We start from the raw sequence: 20,654 nt of genomic DNA on the forward strand, positions 1-20,654 counted from the left end.
CTTACAAGGCTGTAAATCACTGAGAATAGAAGCATACATGTTTCTTAAAGTCCTCCACAAGGAAGTATCTCACAGAGAGTATTGCATGAGATAGGAATATGGGTCTAGAGTTTTTCCCACTTGCAGTATGCAATTCTCTTTCCTTCCCCCACCAAGTCCATATCGACTACTTCTACCATGCAGCAAAGTGGGACATGTTCTAGTGATGTGCAATTACTCTTTGGAAGACAAACAGAACTTCAGACATGGGGCTGAAATCTCAGCGGTAGCCTCTAATGGAAGTTGTCTCCTTTTTCCCATTTCCGTTGGGATGGCAGCCTATGATGCAACTCTACTGTCAGTCTGGCCTAGACTGCTCCCCTGAGACTCCAGACCCATTCAATGTGTTGAAAAAGTAATTTTAAGAAACACAGAAACATAAGTACTTTATCCTTACTTGACTCCATGCCAAGGGAGTTACACAAAAAACCTCTGGATGTTTCAGGGCTAAATATTATGTAACAGCTACTTTTCTCATTTAAAATCCTCAGTTGTTACCAGAAAATCTCTCCAAATAAAACCCTCTTGATAATTAGAAAATCCTCACTCTGATAGTCCAGAAGCTGTCACAACATAGTAAGGTTTCTCAGTTGAGTTTTCTCTCCTACAAACACAGAATTTTTTTATCTTCAAGCAAATTTGGTTACTGTTTTCATTGTTTCTCATGTAATGGCGCAGTCAGACCTGTTCCCTTCAGGACCACCATTCTATGTCATTAAGAACAGCTCTCTGCTATTGTTAATCACCAACATCCATTAATCCCTCATTAATTTAAATATATTCTAAAAGGCACTTGGCTTTCTACTGGGACTCCAAAACAACCACTCTATTAAGAGAATCCTATACATGCTTTACTTTCTAAGTGCAAGACAACTGTCACACCCACTCCCTGGAAGCATCAATACTGGTAGATGTTTCTGCTGGGAGGCAAAAAATATCGAGCTTCTCTAGCTCAGCAGGAAGACGAAGGGCTGCAAAAGGACTAATTTTTGGAAGAGATCTCACAGGTCTAGTGACATTGAGGTCTCTAAGTGCCAGTGCAAAAAGCTGAACACATTTATTTTTTTAATGGAGGCCTGAGAAGGTTTCTGGAAAGTAAAGAAGTGTCACTTACAGAATATAGCCAAAAGTTCTTAGACAAAGATCTCCAAGGGCTTTAAAGAAATATTGGTATCATTATCGTCACTTTACAGGTGGAAAGATGATAGGTAATGCCAATGTCAGGGTCATCAACTCAACTCGGACGTCTTGGGATTGTTCACTGAGACACATATCCATTCTTTATCCAGATTTATTTAACATGTAATGAAATAGACTGCAGAGGATTTGGTCTTGTTCTGAAAACATAAATTCTTATAATATTGTTTCTGCCTGTACAAAAAAAAAAAAAAAAAAAAAAAAAAAAAATCAAGATTATATGCTCTCCTTATTCTCTACTTAGTTTTGACTGAAGAGTGGTTAGAAAGAAAAAAGTGAGCTTAGCAAAATGAAACACATTACTTAAGGCTTGCACAATACAACCATACTTTAAATTCAAGGGTAAAATTTCTGACCTAACTGAAGCTCATACTGAATTCAGTGGGGCAAGGTTTTCACCCTATAGTGTGCGGTAAAAGGGAAGAAAGATCACTTTAAAGACACTTTAAAGAAGTACTATATTCGAAGGAGGGAAAAGTTAAGTCAATGAAGTATTTCATGTAAACTCAGTGAGCTCATTTCCCAGATGAGCCAGGTATCTGCTGAGCTTGCCTTAAAGGGTAAAAGCAAAGATGGCTTCACCTCCTAAATGTGGCCTGGGGCACAGTGAGGATGATTTACCTTGAGCCAATTTAAATGCTCTTGGCTTATTCTAGCTGAAGATCACATCTCCTGACAGCCAAAAATACCGAGTCACTGAAGTTAGGTCAAAACCTCGCCCCAAGACTCCAGAATAAAATAGAAAAGCACATCACAAACAGGTGAAAAGAACAGCCTTCATCTCAAAAAGCTATCAAAGAACAGCTTTGCCAAACAAGAGGGGGCAGTAATAGTAATTAAAAAGAGTATATTAATTGAAAGGTTGACATTTTCTTGCACATTGACACCTACAAGCTAATAATTACAAGGAAGCCCAAGTAGAAAGTGTCAGCATGATATAAGCAATGACAACAACCTTGTAGGCAAGAAAAGTTTTCAATAAAAGTTTTCAAGAACTTGTGGAAGACAAAAAGATACTTAAAGACTGGAAAGAGGCAGATACACAGAACAGGAAATGAAGAATAGAGAATCAGATTTCAGTACACCTACCTGTATTTGCTGACAAGTTTAAAGAACAACAGAGATTTAATCTACAGACATGGGGAAGACAGCAAAGTGATCAGTAGCAGTCAAAACAAATGACATGAATTCAAATCCCTATGACATTACTAGAAAACCTACCAATGATGCCCTGACCTACCTCATGCAACACTTTCATAGTGAACCAAAGGGAATATGAGAAATATAAAGCAGGCACATTCCTAGTTGAAAAACTATCTGAAGGACAGCTATCACCAGCTTGTTGTCTGAGACTTGCAACATACAGTTATTTCATCAGTGCCTTGGGTGATGTAATACACTTGCTGCATTTGCAGACTACATGAAGCTGCAAAGGGCAAAAACCGCTGGAGAACAGGATTAGAATCCCAAACAACCCTAAGAAAATGGAAAAGTGTTCTGAAATAAATAGGATGTGCCTCAGTAAAGACAAACACTAAGTGTTATACTTCAGATCTTGTCAGCCAGCTGAAGGTCATAACAATCAACTGCACAAATACTGAATGCAAAATAACCAGCTGGGAGACAGAAGACAACCTAAGGGGTTAAAACGCCTCAGAAATCAAGCATCAATCAACACTGTCACACTGCTGGGAGAAGAAAATAATCCCTCCAAACACTATGGCGCTAAGAGCTAACAAAGCCTCCTCTGAAGTGGTTTGTTCAGTTTAGGACTCTACACTTCAACAAATCCACTCTCTGTACACTGCTTAGAATTTAGAGGCAAGAAGGCAACGATGAGCAATGTCTGGACAGAAGGCTCTTCGAGCAAACACTGAAAGAATGAAAGGTGCCCCATCTGAGGAAGAGACTGAGAAGTCAGTTAACATGTAACACGTATATGAAGTGTTGTTATAAAGACGAAGAACTAAAATGTCCTCCACATTCAGTGGTATAAGGAACCACCAGTGAATTAAATATGCTGCTTAGGGATATTGCTCAATTTCCATAATGGCAATCTCTTTGAAAAGGTTAGATAAACATCGGTAGTAATGTTCGAGGTACAGCTGAACTGCCCTGGAGACGGGGGTTAAACAGATAAATGTGAGGTCCCTATTTTACATGATTTTTATGATAAACCCTAGTTTTTAGAACACTGCATATGATTCACTCACTAGGCATATATGTCATTCACAAATGACTATTTTCAATGTGTTTTCTCTCTTTAGAAAACACTGCCATTTTCTTGACTCTGGTTTGTGATATTCCCCACACAGTTTCTATCTACAGAAGCATTTACTTTAGAACTTTGCACATCAGACATGCACATTTGAACAGTATGCAGTATTCATGACGCTATCCTGGCTGATTAAGGCATGAAGCCAACGATACTCTGAGAGCGTAGGCAAGGGAGAAACAGGAGGGAGCAGTGCCAGCAGTGCTTGTGGAGGGAGGGGAATGTAGGCTGGGAAGAGAAAAATTAAAGGAATGGACTCCAAACTAGCCAGAACTGACCAGAGAGTAAAGAATTTCAAAGTAAGGCAACACTCCAAATTTAAAGAAAAGTGATCTGTCTTATTATAACTGCACTGAGCAGGCTGTTGTGCCTTTTTTCCTCCCTTCCTCTCTCTCCCAGGATAACCGGAGTAGAAAACCATGTTTATACTTGTTCTGCTTATTGAACACGATCTTAAAATTGTGTGAGGTGGAGGTGGGACTGATGCTGAGCTGTCAAAGAAAGTGGAAACCAAAAATAGTCAAATGTCAACTTCACTGGGAACTGAAGTCAGAGTGGCTTTTGAGGTTTGTACTTTTTGTAATGGGCTGCAAATCAGAGCTTAGATGAAAACGAACACTTTGTTTAGAACTTCCTTCCCTATGGTAGATATCCCATGCCTTCGACTTTCCTAAGCAAATGGTGGCAAAAGACCATGAAAAGATTAAAATTTCCACTCCCTTCTTAGGTACTTGGCAGCTCTGCCTCCCAATATACTGCTTCTTATTTAATTACCACTTCAAACAAAACTGCCTTATATCCACAGTCAGTGCTTTGCTTTCCAAAAGGCAGAGCAACATTATAAGGAACATTTAAGGCACATCACTTTAACAGCCATAGGAAGAGAATACAATATCCTTACCAGAAAGGAACAGAAGAAACAATCTTTGCATGACAGGCTGCTTAAAAAGGGAGGGCAGGGCAGTTAGGGAAATTGTTACTAAGGACAGGGAAAGAAGAAAGGGCACACAGAAGTGGAAGGATGTGGATTTTGTTGCTTCAGCTCTTACACTGAACATTGAAGAGCTATGATCTAAAGCATACTTCAAATTAATGCTAACGTTTTAGTCTTGCAGCCACAACACTTGAACTACTGCAGTTACCATACTGGGAACACAGAACACAAGGCACTTGCTGCCTTTTGCTATTTTACTTACTAGGCAGCAGCTACTACCTTATCTGCCTATCATTTTCCCCCTATTGCTCTCCTGTTGCAAGGGGCCACCAATGCTACCATTGCTCCAAAGGAATAGAGGGGCGCCTTAGGCAGTTTCTGCTGTTTCACCACTGTATTAGTAAAATCAGTAGAGGTTTATTTGATACAGCTAATGCATCAGCAGGCACAAGAGCCTTCTCTGCACTACACCACCTGCCACTCTTGTTTCTTCGGAAGCACTGAATGGATTTGTTATGAGAAGGAACTATGAAATCACCTGAGATAAGCAGATACAGAAAACCTTTTTTCCAAAGTAAATTTTCTTATACTGAAAAGTGGCAAATTTTGCTTTCATGTAGTAATACATGGACTGAGTTGGGATGGTATTTTTCTGCCTGTTTAAATTTACATCTCTCCAACAGATGGAACAGAATAGTTGTTGCTGCAGGCCAAACTCAGAATTATTCTAGTGTAGGCAATAATAATGATCATAAATGGTAAAATGAAAGAAAAGTTCAAATTCAACTCATCAATACATCACTCCCCTCCTTACCACAGAAAACTTGGCAATAACTGCTCCCTGCTTGTGATCCTTTCTGAAGGCAGCCAAAGACTCAGCGTGGGATTTCCAAAAGTCATCTAAGGGACTCCAGAGCATAGCTGGGCAGGAATTCTCATGTTTCTTCTCCACAAACAATACCAACCTTTGCAATATAGCTAGGGAACATTTGTTCCTTAGAGGAATAAAAATTTAAATTATCTGTGTTTCCTACCAAACAGGAATTTCAGGATTTCCTTTCAAGTAAGTCAAAGCTGCTAGATTGCTGTATAGCTGAGGAGTGTGGGAACTGAAGCACTAAGGAGCTGCAGGCTTAGCAGCTCCAGGGATTCAGGCTCATGAGGTGTCACAAGTCAGAAATGTAGAAGTTTCAACTGCCAAATGGCTGGTGCACAACCAAAGAACCTGGGATTTGGGGAAAATGACAACTCACCATACTGCCCCTAAAAGGCTAAGGATACGGAATCAACTCCCATGACTTTCATCTAAGTACACCAGGAATTTTTTATATATATATATTATTTTTTTTTAAATAAAACCTCAGATTTATAAATTGACTCTGAATGAAATCTGTGATCTCATGTCACTTAAGTGATTTAGAAAATCCATCCCTCCTCTAACAAGTCTGAAACAACACTTTCAGAGAAAGATTAATAAATATAGAAGGCTAAGTTTATCTCTACATGCAACAGAGTTCAGTTGCGCTTACCAGATTTTATTTTGTAACAACATAATACCAAAAGGAATTGCAACCCATTGACAGCTCTTTAGTCCTGAGAGAAGCATGAGAAGTCTAACATGACAATATGAAGCTTATCTGGACCGTTAGGTACTTGCCAAAGTGCAACAGCACAGTATATTTTTGGGATCTTGACTGCTAACACTTCCTTGCACTTCACAGTTTTTTCAAGTTCTACACAAAGGTGACAAGAACTATAGGAAATTCGTCTCCATCCTGCATATTATCACATAAATTGTGAATATCCATAAATGCAGTATGGGATCCAGCCAAGAAGCATGTAATGACCGGTCTCCTCTGAGCGGGAATAAAAGCATGAATATCTGGGTGTTGCCTAAAGAGAACTAGAAATCTTTCAAAAATAATTGAAGAAAAAATGTTTTACCTAGTTTCTTATTCTTTACCTCTTCAGTTGCAATACCCCAATGGATGAGAAGCTACAGATCCCTGTCAACACTTAGCTGCAAAGCCATGCAAACATTTAAACTGAGTTGGAAATCCCTGGAAGGCAAAACACCTTTTCAACGTCTCAAAATTTTTTATTAGATCACAGCTTTCTACACTATACAATCTTCTTATCTACCACAGAAAATGGTAGGTAAGGTACCAGATAAAATCAGCTGCACAGCCACAAGGCATAGTGCAATAAAGAATCCATTACCCAAATCATTTTATACCTAAGCAAATGGAAAATGTAAAGACATTTACATTAGCATCTGATGTGAATGTAAACCCTGTGTTACTGATGGGGAAATGATAGTACAGCTGTCCATTCTGTGTGTGACTGCAATACTGGGCCACCCGTTTATCAAACTGCCTCTTTTATATAAAAATGTATTAAATGTGTGCATGAGCTCTGCATTATACAGTGGCAACAAAGCCAAGAAACATTCTTCTACTATTTGTTATCTGCCATCAACACAAAATTGGAGGCTGAGATGTTATTATAAATCATATTTTTTCAATGAGTTTCTAAACAAGCCTATATATTTCCTTTAGTAATGTTTATTATTCCAGAGTTGATCACATAATCCAATCCAGGTAATAACCTTACTTAGGATTTCATTGTGGTTTCTTCCCCCCCCATTTTCAGAGCTCTGAAAAAAGAAAACCAACCAAATACTCATGTGGGCATTTTTTTAGATGTCCAAATTCTCTGTCTCAAGAAGGCAGAAGAAGATGAACCAAAATGTGCTAAATTTTGCTTACTATGTTCATTTTGCTTACTATAGTTCAGCTGAAATGAGTAAGACTGTCTCTTAAACAGACCCCATCATCCATGAAATCCATGTGCAGAAAACTAAAATGGAAGGAGTGGAAACAAAGAACATCCTTTGGTCCATAGTTGGACCATCTGGTGGCAACATCCCTGATGTCAGCTTTTTACCAGTCACCTTCACGGATGGACTACCAGTGACTCAAGACTACATGTGCTGCTTTGGGCATGAGTGCGCGAACAGCAACTTCCACCTAATACTAGGAGACACTGAGACACTGTGACACAAATGACACAATGTAAAACAGTGTTCCCCCCATCACTTGAGGCTGTTGCATAGTTCACAGCTTTTTTCTTACGAAGAGAACAGGTCTTGTCTAAACACTGTCCAAATCTCAATTTAGAAGATGGCATTCTGACTTTCTAAGATTAAGTTCAAGCAGAAAAGAGAAAAAAAAATAAAAGAAAAAGAAAGTACTTCCCATGAAAGTCTTTAAACTAGACTGATATGGGGACTACATTCTGCTGGCCACAATTTGTGAATGAATACATAGCTGGCATAATTTATCATCATACCCCAATGTTAATAAAAGATTATAACATGTACTGCCACGTCAGGTCACATTCAAGATAGTTGATGACTGCTCAAGAAAGGACAGCCCTATCAAAATGAAAACAGCCTTTTAAGAACGTTATTTCAGTGCTTCTCAATTTCCATTACCAACTCAGCTGGTGAAAAGTGAGATACCAAAGTAATTTCCCTTTCTTGTATATAATGAAAACAGTTGATTTTTTTCTTCTTTATTAATGGTACCCACTGTAGTACTCATTTTGTTTCCATTCTTATTCCAAGAAGATCTGTTTTTATAAACAGCCACTGAAATGAAAACCAATGAACACATTTAAAAGACTAAAGGATAAATAATAAGCCAGCCTAGGATTTCTCACCCATACAGCACACAACTGAGCTGTCTCCATCTCACCATGGCTAGAAGTTCTTTTCAGAGAATAAAGCTGAACAGAACTACACTTTTCATTTTCACAGCTCTATAATAACGATACACCATAGAAATAATAGTCTGCTATGGTCTTGTAGCAAGTATTTTTATAATAGTCTATCCAGTGAGAAGTGCTATCATTTGACTGGAGAACAAGTATATGTAATGCCTGCATTAAGAATAGGAAAGTAATACAAATGAATAGTCCTGTAAGTCTGACCTCATGAGTATGGAATAATTTAAAACAAACTCTGAAAGGAAGGTTAACAAGTGACATGAACATAAAGACAAAATGGGCTAAAAATCAAAGAGTTCTCCAGGCTGACATGGAAAGATAATCCATGTTTTAGACAAAGACAAAAGAAATTCAGTCTCCTACAGCTGGACTCCAGTAAAACATTTCCAGTGGAAACCATTTGTCAATTTAGAAAGTAGTAGCTAGTGGGTAGGCAGCTGTGTGAAGGAAAAACAGCGACAAGAAGTATTAAGGGAAAGAATGCCAGGCAGCAGGGAGCTTGGCTACTGGAGCTTTCCAAAGGTAAATCTAGTTTAGGATTTTCTTTAATAACCTTGGTAAGAACACATGGACTAATGAGAGTCAGCGATGTGGGGTGTCATTGCCAACACAGAGGAGAATTTCAATAACTACCCCAAAAGAAATGGATTTCTTTGCCGACAAGAACAACAGAAATGTGAAATGAGTTCCACATGAACAAAAAAATATTGTGATTCTATACTTGGGAGCTAACTGCAAGAACTCCTGCAAGAAGCTGAGAGCTCATCAATAAGACATTATTAAGGTGGAGAATGTATGGTCTGTAAGAGTCAGCTATGAAAGAGACAAATGTAATGTTAGGAAGCATCAATCAAGGCATTTTTAGTAGATAGAAAAGTATTAATGCCACTGTACAAGGGCTTTCTTTCAAAAACTGCATGTGATAATGCCTTCGACATTCAAGACAGAGATTCACAAACCAGAACAGGATAAAGAAGTGATGCCACAACAATCCGAAAATGCATATCTTACAAGAGAAGGGCAGAGAAGCTGAAACGTTTAGCTTGATAGACAAGTGGGATGTTATATGTAATTACAACGGGGTAAAACAGGCAGGAAAACAAGATGACACAAGAATAAAATGGTATAAACTCGCCATTAGGCTGAAAATTAGCAGCAGTTTCTCAGATGTTAGAAGTATTTGGTTGCAGAGGAGCCAATCAGAGCATCTGAAGCTAAGAAACCCAACCCATGCTGCTAGGTACAAGATGCAGTACTCTCTACCACTCCACACCACCAAGGAGGACTAAGATTAAATGCATTTTATGCACTAATGATGCCCAGCAGGGTTGCAGTGACAGGGAGTAAAGGGGGAAAAGTGCTCAAAGTGTCTTATTCAAAAGAAAACAGTCACTACATCAACAGTGGTGCTTGATATAATATAGCCTGCAACATAAGAGTCTGAAGATGACACTTTCAATTTTACGTGTGTGAATATGCTGGCCTGCATTTTGTTTATAATACATAAATAATAATAATATCCATGGAATACCAAAAAAGCAAGCAAAGCCTGCAATTTTATTTACTTTATCATATTTCAGGAATCAAAAGCAGTAAAAAGCAGTTCAGAAGAGACTAGTGGGTACTAATGCTTTCACTTCATTAGGTGACCTTCTCATAGGAACACTGACAGGGTGTCTTAGTGCATAACACTGATAAATAAAGACAGAATAGCAAATGAAAGACATGAAGACATTCTCCAGAAGCATTCCAGGATGATGAAACAAATTAATTCTCTGTATAATGCCTGAAGTGTTTTTTTTTTTTCCAAGGTGCACTTATTCCTATAAAATCAAAGGTGCTAATGAGACCAGATGTAACAGACCTTCCCCTATCAGTACAGTTGACTAAACACAGCACACACAATGCATGGTTTAAAAGTATTAGAGCAAACAAATTAATAAACTATCAGTCTTACTAACACACATCTGGCCATTAACATTAGATATTTTCATGAGTTAAACTTTGTTAAGGAAAATAGCTTCATGCTGTCCATACTTCAGTATTAAACATAGCACAAACATGTCTGTCTCCCCTCTACTCAGTGTTAACAAGAAGTACTTAGGAGTCATACAGTACCTTTTACTATCAAATGGCTTCAAATCTAGGTTGACTCTAATAGCACACAAGTGAATGTGCTGGGGGTGAGTGGGTTTACTTTGTTTCTCCTGAATGGAAGTTTCTGGCAGCTGGTAGCTACTCACATGAATGCAGATTTTTAGATTTGCCATATAGGATTAAAAAAAGATGAAGGAAAAATAAGAGAAGAGAAAAGAAAATAAGCAAGTAGTTTTCCTGAAAGGTTGTTCAACATTGACAGCAAATTCCAGTGTGTATTTAGCTCAGTTTGTCTGGGCTTGACATCAGGATCACACCTATGCAGAGCAGCTCACTCCCCAAACACCCCCAGGACTGACTGCTCAGCAGTATTATGGCTTTGACAGTTGAGGGAGACTGTCTCAAGAAAGTGCTATTAATTTCTGAAGTGAAATACCACAGATCAACACTCATGGTTATTTCACACAGTAAGTCCATTCCAATAGCACTCAGGGAGAAGCGGAACAAAAATGAAGTTTGGCCTCGTGAGTACATGTGTAAGGAAGATTACAATGAACCACCATTTTGCACATCAAACATAAAACCACACCTCTCTGTGTGAATGCATTTCTGGGATTACCAGGAGGTCTGAGATTCCCTGGATGCATGCAGAGACAGGAGAAGAGCGTAATGAAGGGAAAATTAGCTTTCTTCCCATTGAAGAACTTCCATGGCTCATGTAAATCAATTTAATATGGCTCTTATGCTGAAGAAAAAAAAAAATCCCAAACAAATTCCTGCAATGCTGAAACTTGATGCCTGCATAATACACGCTCTCCTGGGTAACCTGCAGCATCCAGACACTGCCACTGCATGAGTCCCTTCCCTGCAAAGGATTGATAATACACACCACTGGGAGAAAGAATATTCTTTTTTTTCCTCACAGCTCTGGCTGGGACATGATGCAAAACAGCAGCTCTCTTACCTTAGATAGCAGGAAAGTTCACATCGCTTTGAAAAAACAGTCTGTGAGCATATCTTAAGTCTTTCAGCATCATTGCACTAGGCCCCCTTTTCTGAGCTCTGCCTGAATGGTGCAGTTATGCCACTCCATCATTTTATTCTGAAGCTAGCAAAAGCCAGAAGCTTTCTGAAATGCAGTGAGAGCTGCTGTTGCCCTGGGATTCCTGCAGAATTGCTGAACAGGTGGGCCAAGAGGCTGCTGCTTCAGACAGCTGAAGGGTGTCATCACACAGCTGACTTGCAGCATCTCACTCCTGTGGCAGAGATGAACCACCAGGTCAGTGGGAACCGAGAGACTTCCTAACCCCAGAAGCAAGAATTTGCCTCCATGACAAGGAGGGGCTGTTGGGCCAAAGCAACCCTAACAAGATGTAGAGGTCAACAGGAGCTAAAAGACTGCATGGAACCAGGAAGGAAGATTTTGTTTGTGTTCATTTGCCTGAAGTAGGCAAGGATTTACCAAGGGGAACTGAGAATTCTAAAGTTTTTCCCTTGTCTGTTGAACACACTGCTGGCAGCTCCCACAGTCCAGGGTGCTCCAGGGCACAGCAGCTTCTCCCCAGCTCCTTCAAGGTGAAAGAAATGCAGCACTGATGGGTCATAGGCAGGGACATGCATGTCTTATTCTAGCTGTATAACTGCCACTGCAGGACATGCCCCTAACCCATGATGGGTCCTGAGAGTTCAACAAGCCTCCCCCACCTTTTTTGTCTGAGCAGTCATTCATCAGTGTCACAAAAGCCCAGCCAGGCCTAGGGGACAAAACTGAACCACAAGACTTTGGAGAAGGTCCTGGATTCACATTAACCTCCTCAGGCTTAACTACATTATTCAATATAAAAATATGCTTTCTTCTTAAAACTATGGCCTGGAGATTCTGAATTTCAGAATTTGTAAACTAACGTAAGAAAAGGTAATTAAACAGGGGGAAAGTGAAGCAGTTAAGACCATAGTACAGTGTATCACAGAGGAAGCAGGAGAACCAGGCCTTTACAGGAATGTTGGATTTACTTAGTGAACAATCTGCACACTGAAGAGTTAGAAGTGTTTTTCTTGTGTTTATGTAATGTTAGTCTAATATACAGAGCTGGTTTCTCTTATTTCTTGTCTTTAAATCGGTGCATTTCATCTTTAAACCATGTTGAACTGATTTTTTTACCCCAAGGTACTCAGTCCACTGACCACAGCTACCTTGGAATCATACCTATACACTATGAGAAAGTGTTTTGTGGACCTATATTGAAAATCCAAGAAGTGTAAGGAAATCTGGGATTTGAGATTAAGCTAGCAGAATTTTCCAGTCCATCTGCTGGTATATAAAACTTCATTTATCTTCTGCAAAACCCTACTACTTTCCCATTGTCAGATGGCATGGCTGCAAAACGAATGCTGTCTCTCTGCAGTCCTTGGTAGCAAAGACTCCTGCATCCAGATTCCCAATTGCATAGCCGGATGACTCCGAGTGAGCTGCCCCATTGAGGAACCAATACAGGCTGGTAGAAGGGAGGAGTATTACAGGAGAAAACCTAAAGGTTGCTTCAGAAGGAATTTCACCTGAAGTAGCTTCTCTAGCTACAGTCCTGTTTCTCAGCTGAGAAAAGGAAAACATAGTGAATGAACAAGACCATGCAAGTCCTTGAGGACCATCCCTGCGTTTGGAAGTCCAGGACAACACAAGCCTTTTCTAAAGCTTAGGCAGCAGCATATCACCACCAGAATTCCCTTCCCTCACAGGACAAAGACTTCCTCACTAACCTACAAAATGTCACAACTTCAAGCAAGCATCCAACTACTGCAGTGCTGGTAGAACTGGAATCAGCTATAAAGGAGGAGGCAATGTGCCAGCACATATAGCTTGACTCAAGGACAATTTCTGCTGGATTTGATCAGCTGAGGTTTGCATGTGACACATTGCCACTTACCAGCCAACAAAAAGGTTATTTCTTCCTGTGGATTTAAAACCTAGATGATTTCTCTGGAACATCCAACAGCAGTAATACTGAAGGAGTCTAACACAAAGCTGGACATCCCTCCTTCCATGAGAAAGGGAATTTTTTCTCACAAGAACGCTACGATGGTCCACTGTCATTCAGGAAACCCAGATTCCCTGGCTTTGACTGGTCATTTGGCAAGGAGTCATAAGTTGTTTAATTATCTCCTAAGGAGCAGCAAAATGGCAGTGGAGCATGCTTTTGGAAGGCTAAAAGGCAGCACCTAATGACAAGCTGCTGAGCAAAATCTGCTTCCTGTGATAACTGCTTGCTGCTTTTTAACACTATCTGTGAAGCTGGAAACTGATCTTCACTCACAGAGGCAAAGACAAGATGGACAGTAACTGCAGAAGCACTGCTGCAGATTCTCTTTACACTGGACATAGGGAAGGACTTGCTAAAAGGCAATGCACAAACCAGTAAGATATGGTGTGCTGTTATCCATCAAACTGGCCTGAACCCAAGAAGACCAGCATCAGTGCAAGCAGTTTCAAAAGCCTGCACTGCCTTGCATTATGAATGCCAGCCTAAAATCAGGTCAGTTTTTGTCTGCAATAAACAACTATTTAGTAAACTGTCAGATGTTAGAAAGCACCTCTCAGACTACAGGGTTTTATCAGATGGGCGTGCAACAAATGAAATCTACCAAGTCTTACTACAAAGGCCTTGGTCTCTGCTTTTGTGATAGGTGAATCCAGGGACCTTTCATGAAAGTTCTGATCCAAACATCACATGTGCATCAATAAAACAATGTTTGCTCCTCTAACAGCACCTAGCACTCAAGTGTCTTCAGCTGAGGATATATCATGTCAGTTTTGCAGGATGCAGAAAGTGAAAGAACAGAATGATCAGCACTGATTCCGACTTTCCTTTCAGAGGTTGCTGAGGTCAACATTTGCAAGGTGTGGTAATGCTTCAAACCCAATTTTAATCCCTTCAAGCCCCTGCAATGACACAAAAGTCTTACAGTGTCAGATCTAGGCATACTCTCCAACCTTTTCCATGACTTAGACTCCTGTGTTCAGAATAGGAAACAGCTGCTATCAAGCTGGCAGAGAATTGACAAAGAGCAAGTGCAGTGTCTGCTCTGCCCCATGGAAAATCATCATTTTCAGTTTAACCAAAAGCACTGAAGAGGCTGTTATCAATGAAAACTATGTGTGTGGTGTGTGACATCATGTTGAATAGCGCACAAGTCCTTGGACTGCACTACTGCATCTGCTTAAACAGGCAAATGTAAAAGCTATGAATTCAGCAATAAGGGACAGGACTGTAATTCTATGAAGGCCAGGTGAAGGGCAGGTTATAGACAACAAGGAGCAATCCAATTTGGTTACACTACCTAAGGTAAAATTTACAACGGCTATCAATCCTCATGCTTTAAGGCATAAACTGAGCACCATCTGGGGCCAGAAAGAAATTTCCCTCTGTGGTACACTATAACACAATTGGCTGCGTGTATTTCTTCCTCTGAATCATCGCATACTGGCTACTGTCAGAGACAGGATACAAGACTCTACGGATCACTGGTCTCTTCCACAGCAGCAATTTCTATGTTGCTCATTTTCTTCACTGTCCTTACAGATTACAATAACGTTATTAATACTGCAGCAGTCATTTTCCCAATATACATTAATAGTTTCTCTAATTCTTGCAGCAACTTAAACTAGTCAAAAGCACTAGTCTGCGTTTCTATGGGGTCTGAGTGATTTACTAGTTCTGTTTTGAAAAACAAATTCCACCATCTAATTGTATTTTTAAATTACACATCAAGCATATTATCTAGCATTCAATTTAACAATAGCAATAGCATGAAGAAAAGGCATCAATGATACCTAAAAAAGTAATTTAGAATTCAGCTTTGAATTTATTTTAAAGAAAAGATGTAAGTATTGTCTTCCTGACTGAGATTTATTAACACTCCCCCTTTCCATTATCTGAACATCTCACTTGCCCTAAAGCGCATCTGTAAAGACAGTGAGATACTGCATACGTTTTCTGTATCCATAAATTACAGATGTTGCTCTGAGCTACTCATCTATCAAGACAATTTTCCGTAAGAGTAAGACCAACCTGAAAAGTATCTATCTAACAGAGAATATGGAAAATAATTAGTAAAAGCACACAGTCTGCAGACTTAATTTGCTTTACTGGGAACATTCTCTACCCCAAGCTTTGTAATAGGGTGTGACAGAACACAGAGAAGCAAATCCAAGCCCAAACAACACTTCTGGGTATCAAAACAAAGACCTTGAAGCATCAGAAACACGCTGTTGTGTATACGTAAACTCAGTAAAGAGGATATGGATAATTTTAGGATGCAATTTGTGTTGAATAACTTAGCTAGTTCATATTTTCCAACTAGTAACTTTACGTCATGTATTTCACAGGTTAGCACATCTGCTGTTTCTTGTCTGCATACATTTGAATTATATTCAGTTCCATGAACACACTATGTACATCTAAAGAAGACCTGTATCTAAGATAAGATTATCTTGCAGCTGAAGTGTATAGAACAAAAGGCAAATTGAGAATAAAATGCAAGAAGAGGTTTTACAAAGAAGGATTCTGTAACTACAGATCCCAGTTACTGTATCTTAACCTTTCCACTTCCGTAGGCAATAGAAAAGTTGAAAAACGCTGAGAAAGCAGATAACAAGATTAAGAACACAGAGGCTTTTCTAGGTTGCATAAAATATAAAACATGACTTGATTGAGAAGAAAGAGGGAAAACAGTACTTCTGGGAGATAAAAGAAAGACACACACTTGAACGCTTAATGCCAATCATGTGCTTATCCTAAACAGAAGCAAATAATGTATTACTACTTTCAGAGCTGGGTGAAAGAAAAAAGAGCTTTCACGTATAGAAAAATGTCCCTTCTTCACTGCAATTTGCATTTCAGAAATAATAAAATATCCTGGGTTCCCCTGGGTTCTCTCTTTTACAACCTCTGCAAAAGACATTGTTTCCCTTTGTTTTGTAAAGCATTTTTGTAAAGATGAAACTACAGGTTTCTAAACCTATGAGACAAGTTGTTGGTTTTCTTTTCCTTCTCACCAAAACAGAAATCTTCAGTGGAAAGAAAAGTACTTCAATGCTATTCTGACTTATGCAAATAGAAAAGAAAATGATAGGGAGCAGCTGTAACATATGATACAACAATACTTTAGGCTTGATTTCCCCACAGTCAAATGAAGAATATCTTATGAAACAAGGGAAGGAAAAGGAAACACACTAGAGTAGAACAGATCAACAGCCACTTTTCGTAGAGTTATCGTCAGCTATGAAAAAAGTGGTTTATATCAATAGTTCCATCTTGCAACCTACCTAAAATTTCCTGACCACCTACACTGCGTCCAGTAGGCAACAGTTTCAAAACCTGGTGCCTGTCAGACATGTGTTTGTATGTAGGTACTTACATAAGTACTCTGATTCTCTTGAACGCTGAGCACCTACTAGTCCTCTGCAGATTAAAACAAGAACTGCTGGGTACTCAGCAGAAAAAAAAAAGACTGCAGTGGTTTGGAAGCTTAACTTTTAAGCCTCACTTTTAAAAAAAATATATCTTGGTTTGTATCATTACGGTTAAAGGACTGAAAGAGACTCCCTTTGGGGTCCATCTGTGCAACTCTTAATAGGCTGCAAGAATACCTGCTGAAGAGAGACAGGCACTGCCTCTGTTTCAAGCATAAGCACATGTTCCCCGCTGCAGTATTTCTAGCCCTTGTGCATATGGGAAACAAGAGAACACAGCTAGAATCATACCTAATTTTCTGGAAGTCAGTACCAATAGGATATAGGGCACACTCCAAATAAGCACTTCATAGGTTTAATGGTGCAACTGACTTGCTTTAAATCTTCCATTTAAAACATCAGTATTTCTTACACAGATGAGCCACTGTTGTTTACACTTTCAATAGTCAGGGTAGAAAGAGGAAAGACTCTGAGCACTACACTTTTTCATAACAACACAACCTTGTGCTTGGTGGTACAAAAGGTAAGAAAAGTAAGTTTGTGGGGTTTTTTTTGTTTTGTTTTGTTTTTGTTTTTTTTTTTTTGCATATCAAGTAGATTTCACAAGAAGGTTCGTTGTAATGAAACCCTAAAACAACATTTACAGGATTAAAGTCAAAGCCTGGAAAGGCAGTAAATCGTCTACTGTAAACACAAAGAAATTGAGGGCAGTTGAAAATTGAGGCAATATCTTTGGTCCACCGTCTCTCATCACCAGTGAAATCTGAGAAAACACAGAGAAATATGTTGTATTCCCCAGGAAACTGAAATACAGTTAATTAAGAAACAGAATTTTGCCTTTTGATCCTTCTAATAACTCACCCTCATTCTCACTATACACAGAGCGATAAGACAATGAAGGGTTTAGGTCACTGCTGCTAGAGGCATTATTTTCTACAACCTTTGCCTCCCATGGTGCTATGGAGAGCTTGCAGCTCTTGTCTATCTTTGCTATGTATTATAGTTCTCATATACACATACTTACAAATAAGGAATGTGGTTGACCTGGCAACAGGATGTTCATTTCCTAATTTATCCACCATTTCTTTTAATAACATTAGTCTCAGCTAAGTAGAGAACAGCTCTAATATTATGAAATTTTGCATGTGTCTAGTTATACCAAGTACAAACAGCAATCCTCAAACCACTCCATGTTGTGAGATACACTTTGCTATCAAGAACGTGTTTCTACCAAATGGGGAAATAGAACATCATAATCAAAACCTTCTATCTAACTTCTATAATTCAGGACATTTTTTGACCTTAGGACATTTTTTTCCCCAATTTACTTATCTAGAATCAGAAGGATTGAAAACTATCCCCTGCAAAGAAGATTCTAGGCAGTGGTCTTGTCAGAGGAAGGTTAAAAATAGGGTGACAGACAAGGAAAAAGATCTGTCCAGGATGCACCGATGCCTGAGAAATCTCTGATCAATGCAAAGGCCCACAGAGGCTGATGTGATAGTAATGTATGTAAGGGAAGGCCTTATCCCATTTTTCCCAGCCCTGAAAAATAAGAGGAACACTGGTATCTGAAAGTCTTGATTTGAAGTGTCTAACCTGAGGCAAATTTACAAAGCCTTGATTTTTCAGAGAGGATGATCTGCATCATCTGAAATGTAAGCCTATATTTAACAAAGCTCCTGAAAAACACAGCTAAACAGGAAGATGAGCTCATGTTCCCATTCTGCTATGATGATTATTTTGTTCATGTTCTGTACCTATTTTCCTCTAACCTTTTTGTACAGATCTAATGATTCAATCTGAATTTGCCATATGATTCAGTGGTCTCTGTGAGAAAGACACAGATGCAGTTAGTTGTACCATAAGCAATCTGCACCATGTCTTGAACTTAATTTCTCTGAATAAGCGGCACTATAGATAAAGCATCACTACAGATAAGCTCTGATCACTATCACGAGTGCCACACTGCTCACAAGACATTCAAACCTTTCCACCATATTTCTGCAAGATTTTGTTGACAAAACCACAATACACAGTGCAACTCTCCTCTTCTTAATAAAGACAACTGCAATCCCCAAGGCTGGCTGTGCAAGCTACTGTTGTGTGTGCACAAGGGTTGCCTACATAGTAGCACAGTGCCAGCATCGAACTTTGTACAAAATAAGAAATAGGATTCAGTCCTTTCTGGCACAAAGTGCTTAACAATCAAAATAACCATTTTATTCTGTTTGATTACTCCCTTCCAACTCTTTCCAGCTAAATCAGGCTGTCAGGAATACTTTCAATATATATAGCAAAGAAGCGTAAAATCCAACAACATATATTCCTTTAAGCTGAAATTTTGCATCACCTGGTTCTTGCAAAAGTAGTGTATTAAAAGACAGCTAATTTGAAGGAAGTGTTTGCCAGTAAAAGCTGGAACACAGCCAGAAAACCACAGTATACAAGGATTTTAATGGCTATAAAATGCTTGGTATTCTGTGATGAAATTAGCTAATAGCCTAATTTTTCCTCTCTGGGGGCTACACTCAAAAGCCTGCAGGTGTGAGACCTGAGTGCCTGAGTATTCTTGTCCACACCTGAAACCATTTGCCTGCCACAGAATTTAAGCAGCACTGCACTGTTCAGGAGCACTGAGGAATAGTGTGTCTGTAAGTTAGTATTTTAAGTAGTAACAGCAGCATACTGTGATGCATGTGCACCACAGCAGTTCACACTCCTGCCTGCCTCTAGACTGCAGCGTCTGTTCTTCTTGCAGATAATGACTGAATTTGATAGCTATATTCTCTAGAGCCTCCCCCCTCCAGCACTACTTCACACCTGAACAAACCCAAGTGCAAAATGCTTCCACTCTGATTTGGTAGCAGTTAAGACTACCATCTTTACAGGGTATAAACAACATGCAAGACAGCAAAAGCTCAAGCTCTGCACATAGCGACTCAGGAGATCCATAGCAACTACATCAAAACATCTTAAATTTCTGCATTAGCAACATTACTTTTAGCATACTATCTACTGGACTACCCACTGGCTCCCTTGCTAGGTAGAGCTTTCCAAATAAGGCACAACGCTGGCAGTATGTAAGTCTACGTATTGTAAAAAATAAAAATAGCTACTATGCATAGTGGGTAAGTCCTTACCAACATTTGTCAACAAGAATCACTTGTAAGAATTCATCTAAAATGTTCACAGTACAGAGAAATTGTTAATTGGTAAGGCAAATCTAACCTAGCAATTACAGGCTCAGTGCCAAACTAGATACAGAACTGCAGTCAAATTGTTTTCCCCTAGCATGAAAACACATCTTTTAGGTTCTTGCCAGTCCAGAAGCAAACCAATACAGAAAAAACCCTGCAGATACCTGACCATCCTCTTCTGGGCAGAAGAAAGTTCTCTTCTGTACACATCATTGACCTAGGACATACCTGCACACAATCTGGAAATATTGCTGGGCTACATTAATATCACACATTGCTAAGATGACCAAAAGATGTTTGCAAACACCAATGTACCACAAACAGCACTGTCACTCTGCACTTATTGTATACAATCTATCAAGCAGGTACTTACAGTCTTCAGGGTTCCCTTAAGAAGTCTCTGACATTCCTGTTTTAAGGCTAGATGGGATTTGTAGGTTGCCTGTACTAGGACAGAACTGCTGCTGCCTCTCAGGGACAAATTGGATGCCAGATGCAAAACCCAGAAACGCACAATGCTCACAGAACCATCCCACCAGATACAACACAGGTGTGCTCACTGTGAATGTGTCTGAAAGACTTCTGATTGATCAGACATGTTCACTGTCACCTGTGATGCGTGTTTTCCAGGTGCAGCACACTAAGAAACGGTGG

The sequence above is a fragment of the Pezoporus flaviventris genome, unplaced genomic scaffold (assembly GCF_033815535.1).
Source record: "Pezoporus flaviventris isolate CSIRO_AGI_PZ_B2104156 unplaced genomic scaffold, CSIRO_AGI_Pfla_v1 ptg000002l, whole genome shotgun sequence".
In the NCBI taxonomy this organism is placed as follows: domain Eukaryota; kingdom Metazoa; phylum Chordata; class Aves; order Psittaciformes; family Psittacidae; genus Pezoporus; species Pezoporus flaviventris.